General features: G+C 44.5%; 1 protein-coding gene and 1 pseudogene across 1 annotated transcript in view; one reads left to right on the top strand and one right to left on the bottom strand.

The window, feature by feature from the left end:
- Nucleotides 1-501, bottom strand: part of Phactr4 (phosphatase and actin regulator 4) — a 77,886-nt gene extending 77,385 nt beyond the window's left edge. Inside the window, exon 1 of the mRNA XM_052716977.1 lies at nucleotides 310-501. The gene's annotated coding sequence lies outside the window, so the exon portion shown is untranslated. The remainder of the gene's footprint in view (nucleotides 1-309) is intronic.
- A 10,242-nt stretch (nucleotides 502-10,743) lies between these two features.
- LOC128096255 (cytochrome b-c1 complex subunit 7-like) lies at nucleotides 10,744-12,012 on the top strand (annotated as a pseudogene).
- Nucleotides 12,013-13,648: the final 1,636 nt, after the last annotated feature.

Below are 13,648 nucleotides of genomic sequence, written 5' to 3'. Positions count from 1 at the left end.
TCCCCCGGAGACCGCGACTCCATGCACGGCCACAAAGGGGGCAAAGCCGCGCAGACAAAAGGGCCCCGCGGAGGCTGGGGGGGGCGGAGAGCGCGAGTCTGCGCGGGCCCGGCCACAGGCGGGGACACCGCGGCGGGACCGTTGTGGGAGGGCCGAGGGAGGAGGCTACGGCCCGCCACGCCCTGGCTGCACGGACCGCCGCCCGCGCCGTTACCCCCCACCCCGGCCGGGCCCGCGACCCTCAGGCGAGCCGAGACCGCGGCCGCAGCGCGCGCGAGTCGCTCACTTTCCCTAGTTTGGAGAACTCACCTAGGTCGCCGCCGCCTCCTCAGGCTCCACAGCACTTTCTCCCGGAAATCCTACCTGGTCTCCGGCAGTCTGGCTCCAGCCAGAGCCTTCGGCCCCAGGGGAGGGGGGCGGAGGGAGCAGGCTGGACAGTGAGGGTAGGAAGTGCGGCCGCGGAGGCTCACGGGACTTGTAGTCGCCAGCAGTGGCCAGCTGTGTGGCGACCGGGACAAAATGGCGGGAACTGCCGGCCCTCCGCTGAGCGGTGCCTGGCCCCCAACTCTGCGGGTCTGGGCATGCGCCGCCCGCGGCCCCTGCACTGCACATAAATGGATTTGGGCAGCTTGCCTAGTTCTGAGCGAGGCGAAGGTCTCCGGGCTTGGGAGGGCACGTTCAGTAACAGATTCCCTGGTGATGCCCAAGAAAGGAGCTGATGCATGTGTAGTGTTTCTGCAGTCTGTGTCTCAAACTATTGAGAGCCAACTGAAGTACAAAAAACTTAGAAACGCCGGGCGGTGGTGGCGCACGCCTTTAATCCCAGCACTTGGGAGGCAGAGCCAGGCGGATCTCTGTGAGTTCGAGGCCAGCCTGGGCTACCAAGTGAGTTCCAGGAGAGGCGCAAAGCTACACAGAAAAACCCTGTCTCGAAAAACCAAAAAAAAAAAAAAAAAAAAAACTTAGAAACAAATTACCCTCAATGTGTGAAATTAAAGAACCCAGCCCAATACTTCCAGACCGTCAACTTCCACACTCCCTACTGTTGGTATTTTCTCCACTATCACCTAGCGGGAGCCACCATCTGTCTCTAAGATGCACTCCTTCCAGGGCCCCGGGCTATCACACTCCAGACATCATCCTTGCTGCTGCTGCTGGAGGATCTTTCTAAAAGCCAAACCCATGGGTCACACCCACATTAAACCTAAATGTAACTTTTTTTTTTTTTTCCAAACTGGGTTTCTCTGTGTAGACCTGGCTGTCCTGGAACTCACTCTGTAGACCACAGAGATCCACCTGCCTCTGCTTCCCAAATGCTGCGATTAAAGGCACGCGCCATCAACGCCCAGCCTAAATGCAAACATTTTTAAATTATGATACATACAGAAGAAAACAGGAGAAAAATCTATGCCTTTCAAACATACAATCTATAACATTAAAAAATAGCAACAAATTACAACCCAGTTGTAGTGACATACACCTGTATTCTTACTTGCTCTGGAGACTAGGACTGGAGTATGGCTGTGAGTTCAAGAACAGTTTAGTCTACACAGTTCCAGGGCAGCCAGAGCTACATAGTGCTTGGGACCCTGTCTCAAACAAACAAAAACAAACAAACAAAAAATAGACCAGCCAGACGATGTCTGGTAAAATAATAATAATAATAATAATAATAATAATAATAATAATAATTGCATGTTGTGGAATATTAAGATGTGTTACACTTATTTATGCTGTGGAATATTTGTTTAATGATGCAAAGATGTGTTATATTCTTTTATGTTGCATTTGTTTAACTCTGTAAAGCTGTGTTGCTTTGCCTGTCTAAAACACCTGATTGGTCTAATAAAGAACTGAATGGCCAATAGCTATGCAGGAGAAATAAATAGGCGGGGCTGCCAGGCAGAGAGAATAAACTGGAGAAGAAATCTAGGCTGAAGAAAGGGGAGGAGGGAGAGAAGGAGGAGAGAGGACACCAGGGGCCAGCCACCCAGCTACACAGCAAACCAGGGTTAAGAAGTAAAGAAAAGCCGGGCGGTGGTGGCACACGCCTTTAATCCCAGCACTCGGGAGGCAGAGGCAGGCGGAACTCTGTGAGTTCGAGGCCAGCCTGGTCTACCAAGTGAGTTCCAGGAAAGGCGCAAAGCTACACAGAGAAACCCTGTCTCAAAAACCAAAAAAAAAAAGAAGTAAAGAAAAGTATAGGGAACAGAGAAGGATAAAAGCCCAGGGGCAAAAAGTATATAGGATAATTTAAGTTAAGAATACTGGCTAGAAAGAAGCCAAGCTAAGGCCAAGCATTCACAATAAATAATAAGTCTTGGTGTGTTTATTTGGGAGCTGAGTGGCGGGCCCTCCCAAAGAGCTAAGAGTAAAAACAAACAAACAAACAAAATCAACAACAATTGCATGTCACCAAAATTAAGCTTTTGTGCTTCAAGATCATATATAAATAAAAAGGTGAATTCAACACATTTTCAAGTTCCTTTCCAGCTTCAAGGAGTTGTTTCATTACTTCTCAATAAACTTTGATTCCTACCCTTCTAAAATAAATAAAATAAGATGAATAATAAACAAAAAGGCAAGCCACAGACCAGGATAAAATAGTTGCAAAGCATATAATCAACAAAAGTCCAGTATTGAATATACAACAACAACAACAAAAAATCCTCACTGATCTCAAAAAAGATAAGCCATGGACTAGGGACAGCTCAATAGTAGAATGCTTGCCTTGCACACAAGATACTCAAAGTTCAATCCCTACTAGTACTAAATAAATAAATAAATAACACTTTTTGTTTGTTTGTTTTCGAGACAGGGTTTCTCTGTGTAGTCCTAACAGTCCTGGAACTCACCCTGTAAACCAGGCTGGCTGTGATTAAAGGTGTATGTTACCACCGACCAGCAACACTCTACTTTTTACAAAAGGCTTGAATACACTGTGTACCAAGGGATATAAACAGTTTGCAAATAACAAATGGAAGGTGTTAAATAGATGTAAGTGAGGTAGCTTACTAGGCTAGACTAATAAGGCTGGGGTTGGGACTGGAGAGCTGTCTCATTGGCCAGGAACACTTATTGCTTTTGCAGAGGACCTGGGTTTGGGTCCTAGGACCCACAAGGCAGTTGACAATCTTCTGTAACTCCTGTTACAGGAGATCTGACGCCCTCTTCTGGCCTCCATGGGTACTGCACACCCAAGGTGTATACACACACACAGGCAAAATACTCATTCATACATATATAATAAATATAAGTACTTTTTAAAAGTACTTCCTTCCCTCTTGGGTGGGTGAGATGGCTTGCTGTGGAATAATCCTTTTGTATGCTGTGAAGATTTGTCACTCAATGGATTTAATAAAAAGCTGAACAGTTGCCAGGCAGTGGTGGCGCACGCCTTTAATCCCAGCACTCGAGAGGCAGAGGCAGGTGGATCACTGTGAGTTCGAAGCCAGCCTGGTCTACAGAGTGAGATCCAGGACAGGCTCCAAAGCTACACAGAGAAACCCTGTCTCGGGGAAAAAAAAAAAAAAAAAAAAAAGCTTAACGATCAATAGCTAGGATTTTCAGGGCAGAAAGGATGCTGGGAAGAAGAAGGGGGGCAGCCAGATGGAGAGAGGAGGGAGCATGTGTAGGATATGAGGTAACAAGCCATGAGCCATGTGGCAGCACATAAATTAATAAACATTGGTTAATTTTAGTTGTAAGATCTAATTAGTAACAAGTCAAAGCTATTGGCTGGGCATTTATAATTAATAATAAGTCTCTGTGTGGTTATTTCAGAACTGGCTGGTGGGACAGAAAACCTCACCAACAATGGCTCACCTGGGAAGAACACCTTACCACCAGTCTTATGACTTGAGTTGGATACCTGGAATCCATGTGGTGGAAGGAGGGAATTGAGTCCACTGACTGCCATGTTCCCTCCGTAGCCCACATGAGCCCCTCTCCAATAAATAAATGAATAAATGAATGAATGAATGTACTTAAAAAAAAAGTCCTTCCTTCTTTTTTTTAAAAGAACTATTTTATAAAGATGTATTTATTTATTATGTACACAGTGTTCTGCCTGCATGTATCCCCGCAGGCCAGAAGAGGGCACCAGATCTCATTACAGATGATTGTGAACCACCATGTGGTTGCTGGGAATATGAACTCAGGACCTCTAGAAGAGCAGTGCTCTTATCTCTGAGCCATCTCTCCAGCCCCATGTACTTCCCTCTTATATTGATGTCTCTAAAACATCAGGTCATGGACATTAGAATACCCCTCAGTGTTGTCTTGTGAAGGTAGAGGTGTGTTCAGAAATTATAAAACTCTGTAAAGGCAGAAGTGAGTTGTGGACATCAGATGGTTGTGCCCTTCAAGCCACATTCCTGTAGTACAAAAATTCATGGTTTGTCATCCTCGAAGTGAGTGGCAAACACTTTGTCCACTGAACTGTCTCTCTAGGCCCCTCAGCATCTTTTCTTTTGTTTTTAGGCTTTCCTGTTCTATTAGGGAAGCATTAGGGCCTCGTATAATAAAGCTTTATTGTGTCGGGCTGTTTTGACCTGGCTTATATTCTGATCTGTACTTGTAGATTGAATGAGGAGCGTTGAACAACATTTGTCTGAAACAACACTTTATTTCATTTATTCTTGGGATACAGTTTCATGTGTCATAAGCTGGCCTCAAACTCACTACATAGCTGAAGATGAACTCGAACCTCTGATCCTTCTGCCTCTACCTCCCTAATGCTAGAATTACAACGGTAGGCTACCAGGCCTGCTTTATGTGGTGTTGAGAATTGAACCCAGAGCTTTGTTCGTGCTAGGCAAACACTCTGCTAACTGAGCTGCAGCTTAGCCCAGGAAATGGCATTTTTATTATTTCTGATTCAGAAAGTACTCACTTCTTTTGTTTGTTTTTATTTCTGTTTTTCGAGACAGGGTTTCTCATGTAGTTTTGGTGCCTATCCTGGATCTCGCTCTGTTGACCAGGCAGGCCTCGAACTCACAGAGATCCACCTGGCTCTGCCTCCTGAGTGCTGGGATTAAAGGTGTGCGCCACTGCTGCCTGGCTGAGTACTCACTTCTTTCTCTTTCTCTCGATTAGCAGTGATCTAGAAGCAGAAAGTTCCAGTGCTTGTGAAAGTTTATTCTGTGAGTTTACTTTTTAAAATATCCCAGTAGTTTTTGAAAAACAGAATTTATAATTAGAAAAGTTGCCCATTATTGTGTGCATAAACTTTTTTTTTTTCAGCACAGAGGAGCTCAGGCAGCCCAGGGTGACCTGGAACTCACTATTTGCTCAAGGATTACCTTGAACACCTTATCCACCTGACTCAGTTTCCTGAGTTATAGGATCACAGATGTTCTATCATTATAGCTTTGAGACTATTAATGTTGCTGCCACCTGCAGGTCCCATGGCTCTCTAACAAGTTCACAAATTCTCCCCCCACCCACTACCAGAGGAAGAGTTCTGAGTTCTCTGTGGAACTCTAGATTCACTAGAGAAAGTTTCTTAGTAATTTCCCCTGTTCCCCATCACCGACAGTCTGCCCACAAACCACAACTGTAATTAGGGGTTCCTAAAAGTGGGGTCTGTGACATCAGATTGAGCTTGGAACTTGTTTTCTGTCCCCTGCCCACCCCTCCACCCCATCCCCGCTGCCCCTGTGAGTAATAATACCTCAGTTTCCTCTTTCATAAAACAGGTATGATAACAGGAACACCTTCGCACAGATGTGGTGAAGACAGAATCAGGGCTTATAGAGGACAGTGCCTGGCACACGGCCATCCTGCAACAAATGTTAATCGTTGTTGTCAGGCAGACCAGCACGTCCCCATTCTGAGCAGAAGATGGTACCTTAACTGCACAGCAGGTCAGTGGGCAGAACTTTAGCATCTGTTTCTACCACTTATACCTTGTGACCTCCTCGGGCAAGCGTCTAAACCTTGCTGAACCTTGCGTGACCTCACAGGTGGTTTAGGAGATTCATGAAGTCATCTCTGTGAAGTACTGAGACAGAGCCTGGCATGGAGTCCACAGATAATAAACGGAGCGATGACGGAATGATGATTAACACAGAAATAGTTACCAAGGATAGCTAAAGGCTGACCGGCACAGGCTGCAAATGGGCACGTTCCAGGCAGTCACTAGCCCTCAGGCATTTTTCAAATTGTTGGCCAGCATTAAAAATAGAAATGTGCGCACACATGTGGTACACAGACATGCACACAGGCAAAACACCCATACACAGAAAATAATAATGAAATAATAAAACAAACTTCTTCTGGGTGTGGGGGTGCTTGCCTATAATTCCCCACCTAAGTGGGAGGTTGAAGCAGAAAGATTATTACTTTGATAGCAGTCTGAGCTACATAGCATGACCCTCTCTCAAAAACAAACAAAAAACAATCTGTATGGCGTAGACTATCTGTAATCCCAGGACTGCAGAAGGCGAGGAAAGGGGTTAAAGGGTCAAGGTCATGGGGCTAGGATTTGGTTCAAAGATAGACTTCTGCTTACCTGGCAGACACAGAACCCTGGGTTCAATCCCCAGCATCACAAAGGGTAGAGGGCTGGGCTGTAGCTCAGTCGGTAGCGTGCTTGCCTGGCATGTACGACACCCAGCACTCAGTTCCCAACACCACATAAATCAGGCACAGCAGTACATGCCTGTAATCCAGCACTTGAGAAGTGGAGGCAGGAGGATTGATTTAAGGTCATCCTCTGATACATAGGCAATCCTTGGCCAGCTTAGAATATATAAGAACCTGTCTAAAAAAAAGAAAGAAAGAAAGAGAGAGAGAGAGAGAGAGAAGGAAAGAAAAGAAAAATTTCCAGCTTAAGCTACATAGTGAGAACCTTCGTCTCAAAACAGAAACAAAAAAGCAGAAATTTCATGTTTAGGACCAGCTTCTTTCAGTTTTAAAATGTGAAGATCTGACCATATGTCACACTTAGCTTCGAAGAAGACAGTGTACAACAGAGAAAGCTAATTTATTCTAAGTAAGCCAAGTGACAGTCCTTGAAGAAGTGACAATAAACTAGAATTACAACTCAGGAATGATGGTAATCACATATAGTCTTAGATAGTGAGTTTGAAGCCAGCCTGGGCTACATGGTTCCTGAATGGTCCAACCTGGACTACATAGTGAGACCCTGTCTCAAAAAAAAAAAAAAAAAAAAAAAAAAAGAAGAAGAAGAAAGAAAAGGGATATTTAAAAAAAAAAAAAGCCAAGCTGTAAAGGTACAGAGGGGTTCAACTTATCAAGACATGGGAGAAAATGCTCCAAGCAGATATGCTACAGTGTCCTAAGGTCCAGAACAGAGAGATTAGGTTTGGTTTGGTTTGGTTAGCCCTGGCTGGCCTTGAACTCACTATGTAGACAGGGCTGCTTTCACAGAGATCTACCTACCTCTGTCTCTCAAGTGCTGGAATTAGTTTTTCCAGTTCCAGGGGATCCAACATCCTCACACAGACATGCGTGCAGCCAAAACACCATAAAAATAAATAAAAATTTTAAAAAGACATTCAAATTTTCTAAAATTAATAAATGTATTATGATTGTGTGAGTATGTGAGTGTGTGTGTGTGTGTGTGATACATGGCACACTTGTGAAGATCAGAGGACAACTTTGTGAGGTCTGTTCTCACCTTTCACCTTCACATGAGTTCAGGGGATTGACGTCAAGTTATCAAACTTGCATGGCAAACACTTTACCCGCTTTACTCGCCAAACCAATTGCCAGATTTCAATGTCCAGTTTTTCATTTGACAGTGGGGCAAATGCGATGTGTGTTCAATAGCAGCCATACCTTGAACTGTGGTCTTTTCCTAGTGATAAAGAAATACTCAGCTGATGCTGGCAGCAGCCATGAGCCAACCGCGGCTCCTTCTCATCAACTGTGCAGTTGGGCCGGGGGCACGGTGGAGACACACTGACTCTAACAGTGTACTATGTTGCCAGTATTTGTTAAGATACGGTATTCATGAAACTACATAAGCTACCCGTCACTTTCATTTCAAGTAGGCATTGTGTTAGATGATTTTGTCCGGCTGTCAGATACCATTTGGAAGTTTAGGCTAAGCTATGATATTCAGTGGATTAGATGTACAAAATGTATTTCTTGCTCTTTTTGTCTTGTCAAAGATAGCATCTTTCCAGCCCAGAATGGCCTTGATATTGCTATGTAGCTCCTCAAGGTAATCTCAGACTTGCAATCCTCCTGCCTCAGGTACCTTATTAGTGGTATCGTAGGTCTGGGCCACCTCACCCACCTAAAAGGCATTTTGATTTAGTGATTTCTTCCTCTCACAATGAATGGGTTAATCTTTGCTATATCCAGAACCATTTTCACTTCCAGGCTGGTCTCTGGGCAGTAGTTAACTGATGTAATAAACTAGAGGGTAGCCAGGTCAGAATGAAGATAGATTATGGTCAATTCTCAGCCACTGAGAAAGCAGAGGAGCACAAGGGTAGGGTCCATCTGTAGAAGCTCTGAACGTAAACATGACAGCCTGGAGGATGTGGCAAAGGGCAGACTTTACAAGAACCATGTTGCCCACCAGGCTGGACAACTGACATTCATTTTTTTCTAATGGAAAAGTGAGTGGAGAGATTTAGTCAAGGATAGAAAAAGACGCAGAGTTCAATTCATAATGCCTAGCTCAATTTGTTCTCAATATGAGGAGCATTGTAAACTTAAAAACATTACTAATACTATTGCTATTAGTGAGTGTGTGTATGTGTGTGAGTACACGTGTATAGCCTTGGCTGCAATTCACTATGTAGGCCAGGCTGGCCTCATGCTGGGATTAAACGAGTGTGCCACCAAACCCGGCCGTGAGAAGACTCCTTTCAGAAGCCAGTTCTCTCCTTCCACCATGGGTTCTGGGATTAAGCTCAGGGTGTCAGGTTTGTGTGGCTTTTGCCTTTACCCAATAAGCCATCTTGCTCTCCCTATGTACGTTATTATTTCATCCTTTTCGCTCATTTGACAAAAACAGTCTACCAAAATATTGTGCCCCAAGGAACGATTGGACACTCGAGATACAGGAATGAATGAAACAGACTCTGGGGCTGGAGAGATGGCTCAGTGGTTAAGAGCACTGACTATTCTTCCAGAGGTCCTGAGTTCAATCCCAGCAACCACATGGTGGCTCACAACCATCTGTAATGAGAGCTGGTGCCCTCTTCTGGCCTGCAGGTATATATGCAGACAGAATACTGTATATATAATAAATAAATAAATCTTTAAAAAAAAAAAAAAAGAAGCAGACTCTGTCCTGATCCTTCAGAAATTCACAGTCCAGAAAGGAAGTGAGTAGTTTGAGAAATAAGTACAGGGCTGGGGATGTAGCTCAGTGGTAGAGTGCTTGTTTAGCATGCACAAAGCCTCAGGTTTCATCCTGAGTACCCCAAAAAGAAAAAAGGACAAAGAATTGGTGGGCGCTACAGGGGGACTTCAACAGTGAACCCAATATACCATGGCCAGTGGGGAAGACGTTCTGTACAAAGTGATGGTAAAGGGTTGGGTGTGGAGACAGAGGCAGGCAGATCTCTGTGATTTCAATCCAAGCCTGGCCTACATAGAGTTTCAGGCCAGCCAGGGCTTCATAGTGAGACCCTGTCTCAAGAAAGAAAAGAAAGCCAGGCAGTGGTGGCGCAGGCCTTTAATCCCAGCCCTTGGGAGGCAGAGGCAGGTATGTCTCTGTGAGTTCAAGACCAGCCTGGGCTACCAAGTGAGTTCCAGGACAGCCAGGGCTGTTACACAGAGAATAAAATAAATTAATTAATTAATAAAAAGAAAGGAAAAAAAAAAAGAAGTCAACTGAAAAAGCAGGAGGTGTAATACAAGTAAGTGTGATACAAAGTAAGGAGACATACAAATGTCTGTTCCTAAACCTCCAAAGAAGTAAAACAGGGCAAGTGCCCCAGACAGCGAGAACAGCAGAAGATGGAAGACACCACTCTCTCAATAATGGGATGAGAGAGTGGCCATTCACTTCCCACAGATGAGGGAAATGCAGCTGGGAGAGATTAACCGGCCCCCACAGGCGGTCCAAGGGCCAGGGTAGAAGCCTGTAGGGCCTACAGGGAAGCTTCTGGCAGCTGCTGAGGCAGGCTCCCCATGGTGTGCCCTCTCTTCCTAAGGGTCAGGTGAATGGAATGGGATATTAAGATGCCTGCAATGCAGGAAGTTGCAATCCTGGTTTACCCAGTCTGCAGGCATGCTTGATTCATGATTGACTGTCACCTTTGGAATGATGGCTATTTGGTGACAGAGCTTTTGAGCTAATGTCTAAATGGATGTTCAGTTTACTTAATGTAATTCAAGAGCTGGGGACTGGGGACCTACTATATGCCAATTGTGATGCTAGGCACAAACATGGGAAGTCAAGTTCCCAAGTATTGGGGGAAAGATAATTCTTAATTACTGACTCTCTCTCTCTCTCTCTCTCTCTCTCTCTCTCTCTCTCTCTCTCTCTCTCTCTCTCTGTGTGTGTGTGTGTGTGTGTGTGTGTACGTGTACAGGGAACTCTAGCACATGGGAGGCAAACACTCTACTGCTGAGTCAAATCCCCAGCCTGACATTTTTTTTCAAATGCCATAAATCTGACAGTTAGGAACTTTAGGTAACTTGTAATGCCTTCATCTTTTTAGCATGAGCCATGTGCCCAGTACGGCATGAAGTAATTCAGAGAAAATTCAAGCTGGTGTGACAGCTTTCTCTGTTATCCTAGAAGGTATGATGTTAATGCAAGAGCTGTGCTTGAGCCCAGGAGTCAAGAGCAGCCTCAGCAACATGGTAAGAGCCTTCGTAAGAGAGACAGACAGCTGGTGAGAAGGCGTGGAGGGTAAGGCGTGCTTGCATCAAAGCCAGATGACCTGTGGGCATTCTTTCCCCAAAACCCAGGTAACGGTGGGAAAAAAAAAACCTGATTAATCAAAGTTGTCCTATGACTGCTCCACTCATAACACAGGTGAGCCCAAACATGCATCCCACATACACTACTACTAATAAAATAATAATAATAGTGGTATTAAATAATAATAATAATAATAAATGAAATCAATTTTTTGAGACAGAGCTTCTCTGTGTAGCTTTGGCTGTCTTGGAACTCACTCTGTAGACCACGCTGGCCTAGAATTCAGAGATCCACCTGCCTCTGCCTCCTGAGTGCTGGAATTAAAGTCGTGCACCACCATTACCCGACTGAAATCAATTTTTAGAAGAGAAAATTCAAGTTATCACTTTGTGTGAGATCTGTATTAAGCAGTTCTTATATATTATCTTCTTCAACGTTTCTGATCCTTCTATAATGTTACTATCATAGTATTAATGAGACAATATTTCTCATTTTACAAAAGTGAAAACTGGGCTTCAGAGATTTCGGCTTGAAATTCCAGAGATAATAAATAGAAGATCCAGAATTCAGATCTAGGTTTCCCTGGGCCTAAAGCTTGGGCTCTAGACCACTGCAGCACACTACTTCCACAGAGAGTCATTTTGTCAAAAGCCCTCAAGAATGTTCTCTGGCTCAGGTCAAAAGGGCGGGCCGACCTGCTGTTGCAGCGTCAAGCAAGTGGCTGGATGGTTTCCGAAACTGGTTTTATAATGCTGCAGGATTCGACAGACTGGGGGTTAACGCGAGATGATCCAGTATGCGAGACTGAAGAGGTGAAAGGAGCCGTAAGAAGGCTTCCTGAGAATCTTTATAATGACAGAATGTTTCGAATTGAGAGAGCCCTGGACCTGACCATGAGGCATCAGATCTTGTCCATGGAGCAGTGGACAAAATATGAGGAGGACAAACTCTACCTTGAACCCCAGCGGAAAGAGGCTATTCGGGAAAGAAAAGAGAAAGAAGGATGGACGAAGAAGCGATCTTGTAGTTGAGATCTGTGGATGTGCCTGGTCTTAGCATGTTTTTATGAAGTTTCAACTTGAATCACAATTTAAGAATTATTTGCTCTGCAGAGGCCTCTCTTTAAATAAATGTCTATTGTAACCATAAAAAAAAAAAAAAAAAAAAAAAAAAAGAATGTTCTCTGATCTATCCAACCAGGAACAAGATCCAGACAAGAGGGAATTTGTGCTTATAAAACCTTCCAGTCCAGGGGGCTGGAGAGATGACTCAGCAGTTAAGAGCACTGGCTGCTCTTCCAGAGGACCTGGGTTCAGTTCCCAGGACTTGCATGGTGGTTCACAACTGTCTGTGACCTTAGTTTCAGGGGACCCGACACCTTCACAAGGACATATATGCAGGCAAAACAGTAAAGTCACTTTGCTACCAAGCCCAATGACCTGAGTTCGACCCCTGGGACCCATATAGTAGAAGGAAAGAACCAGCTCCTATAAGCTGTCTTCTGACCTCCATATATATCCATGCAATAAACACTAGTTTTAAAAAAAAAAAGAGCTGGGCAGTAGTGGCAGAGGCAGGCAGATCTCTGAGTTCAAGGCCAGTTTGGTCTACAAAGCAAGTTCCAGGACAATCGGACTGTTATACAGAGAAACCCTGTCTAAAAAAAAAAAGTAAAATAATACCTTCTAGTTCTAGTTGAAGGCCAGACTCATTGATAAACACCTGAAATCCCAGCACACCAAAGGCTAAAGCAGGCTGACTTCCAGGACTTCTTGTAAGGGATGCATAGCAAGAATTTGTCTCAAGGCGGGCCGTGGTGGCGAATGCCTTTAATCCCAGCACTTGGGAGGCAGAGCCAGGTGGATCTCTGTGAGTTCAAGGCCACCTGGGCTACAGAGTCAGTTCCAAGAAAGGCGCAAAGCTACACAGAGAAACCCTGTCTCAGGGAAAAAAAAAAAAAAAGAATTTGTCTCAAAGCCAAACAAAAACAGAAGAAAACAAAGCCCTACTGTAGGGGAGTAGTACATGGTGATGTGTTCTATGCTCTTAGAACCAGAGGCCGAGGAGGGACGAATACTTACTTGGTCTTAAGAGACTGAGGGCAGCCTGGGCAGTAGAAGACCGCTCCCACTCCAAAATTAAAATAAATAATGACCACCACTACCACCCTCAGGGAAGTAAAGAACAAATCAAAAAATTAAAACAGTGTGCCTTGTAATTAGATCTGGTTAATCTCTAAAGCAAAGAACCCATCTAAAAGTTATTTCCTATTAATACAAATGCAAAATTTATCATTTAATCAGTAGCGAAAACTCAAAATCTGGTATCAAGATGCGTTGTACATGTTTTTTTTCTAAATGCGTGTGTGTGTGTGTGTGTGTGTGTGTGTGTGTGTGTGTGTGTCCTATTTGTGTACACTTGTGTGTGTGGTTGCACCCGAAGAGTCTGGAAGAGGACATCCTGTGTCGTCCTCTCCCAATCTCCACCCTATTCCCTTAAGCAGGCGTTTCACTGAACCGAGAGCCTGCCATTTTTCAGCTCTGCCTCCCACTCCATCTCTGCCCCAGGTTACAGCTCTCACCAGGATCCCAGGTGCTCTCAGCTACATCCAGCTTTTTACACAAGGCCTGGAAATCCAAACACAGGTTTCTGTGCTCGCACAGCGTGCAGCACTCTTGCTCACCAAGCCATCTCCCCAGCGCAGTACTCTGCTTTTAGTTCTTATGCTATATTTACATGAGAAAGAAAAGAAAACTATTTTGCAAAAGTCAAAGTCAGGTCAGCATA

The sequence above is a fragment of the Peromyscus californicus genome, unplaced genomic scaffold, assembly GCF_007827085.1.
Source record: "Peromyscus californicus insignis strain IS unplaced genomic scaffold, ASM782708v3 Scaffold_5__1_contigs__length_169319896, whole genome shotgun sequence".
Lineage (NCBI taxonomy): Eukaryota > Metazoa > Chordata > Mammalia > Rodentia > Cricetidae > Peromyscus > Peromyscus californicus.
Note: the sequence above shows the minus strand (reverse complement) of the source record. Positions and strands in the feature narration are given on the sequence as shown.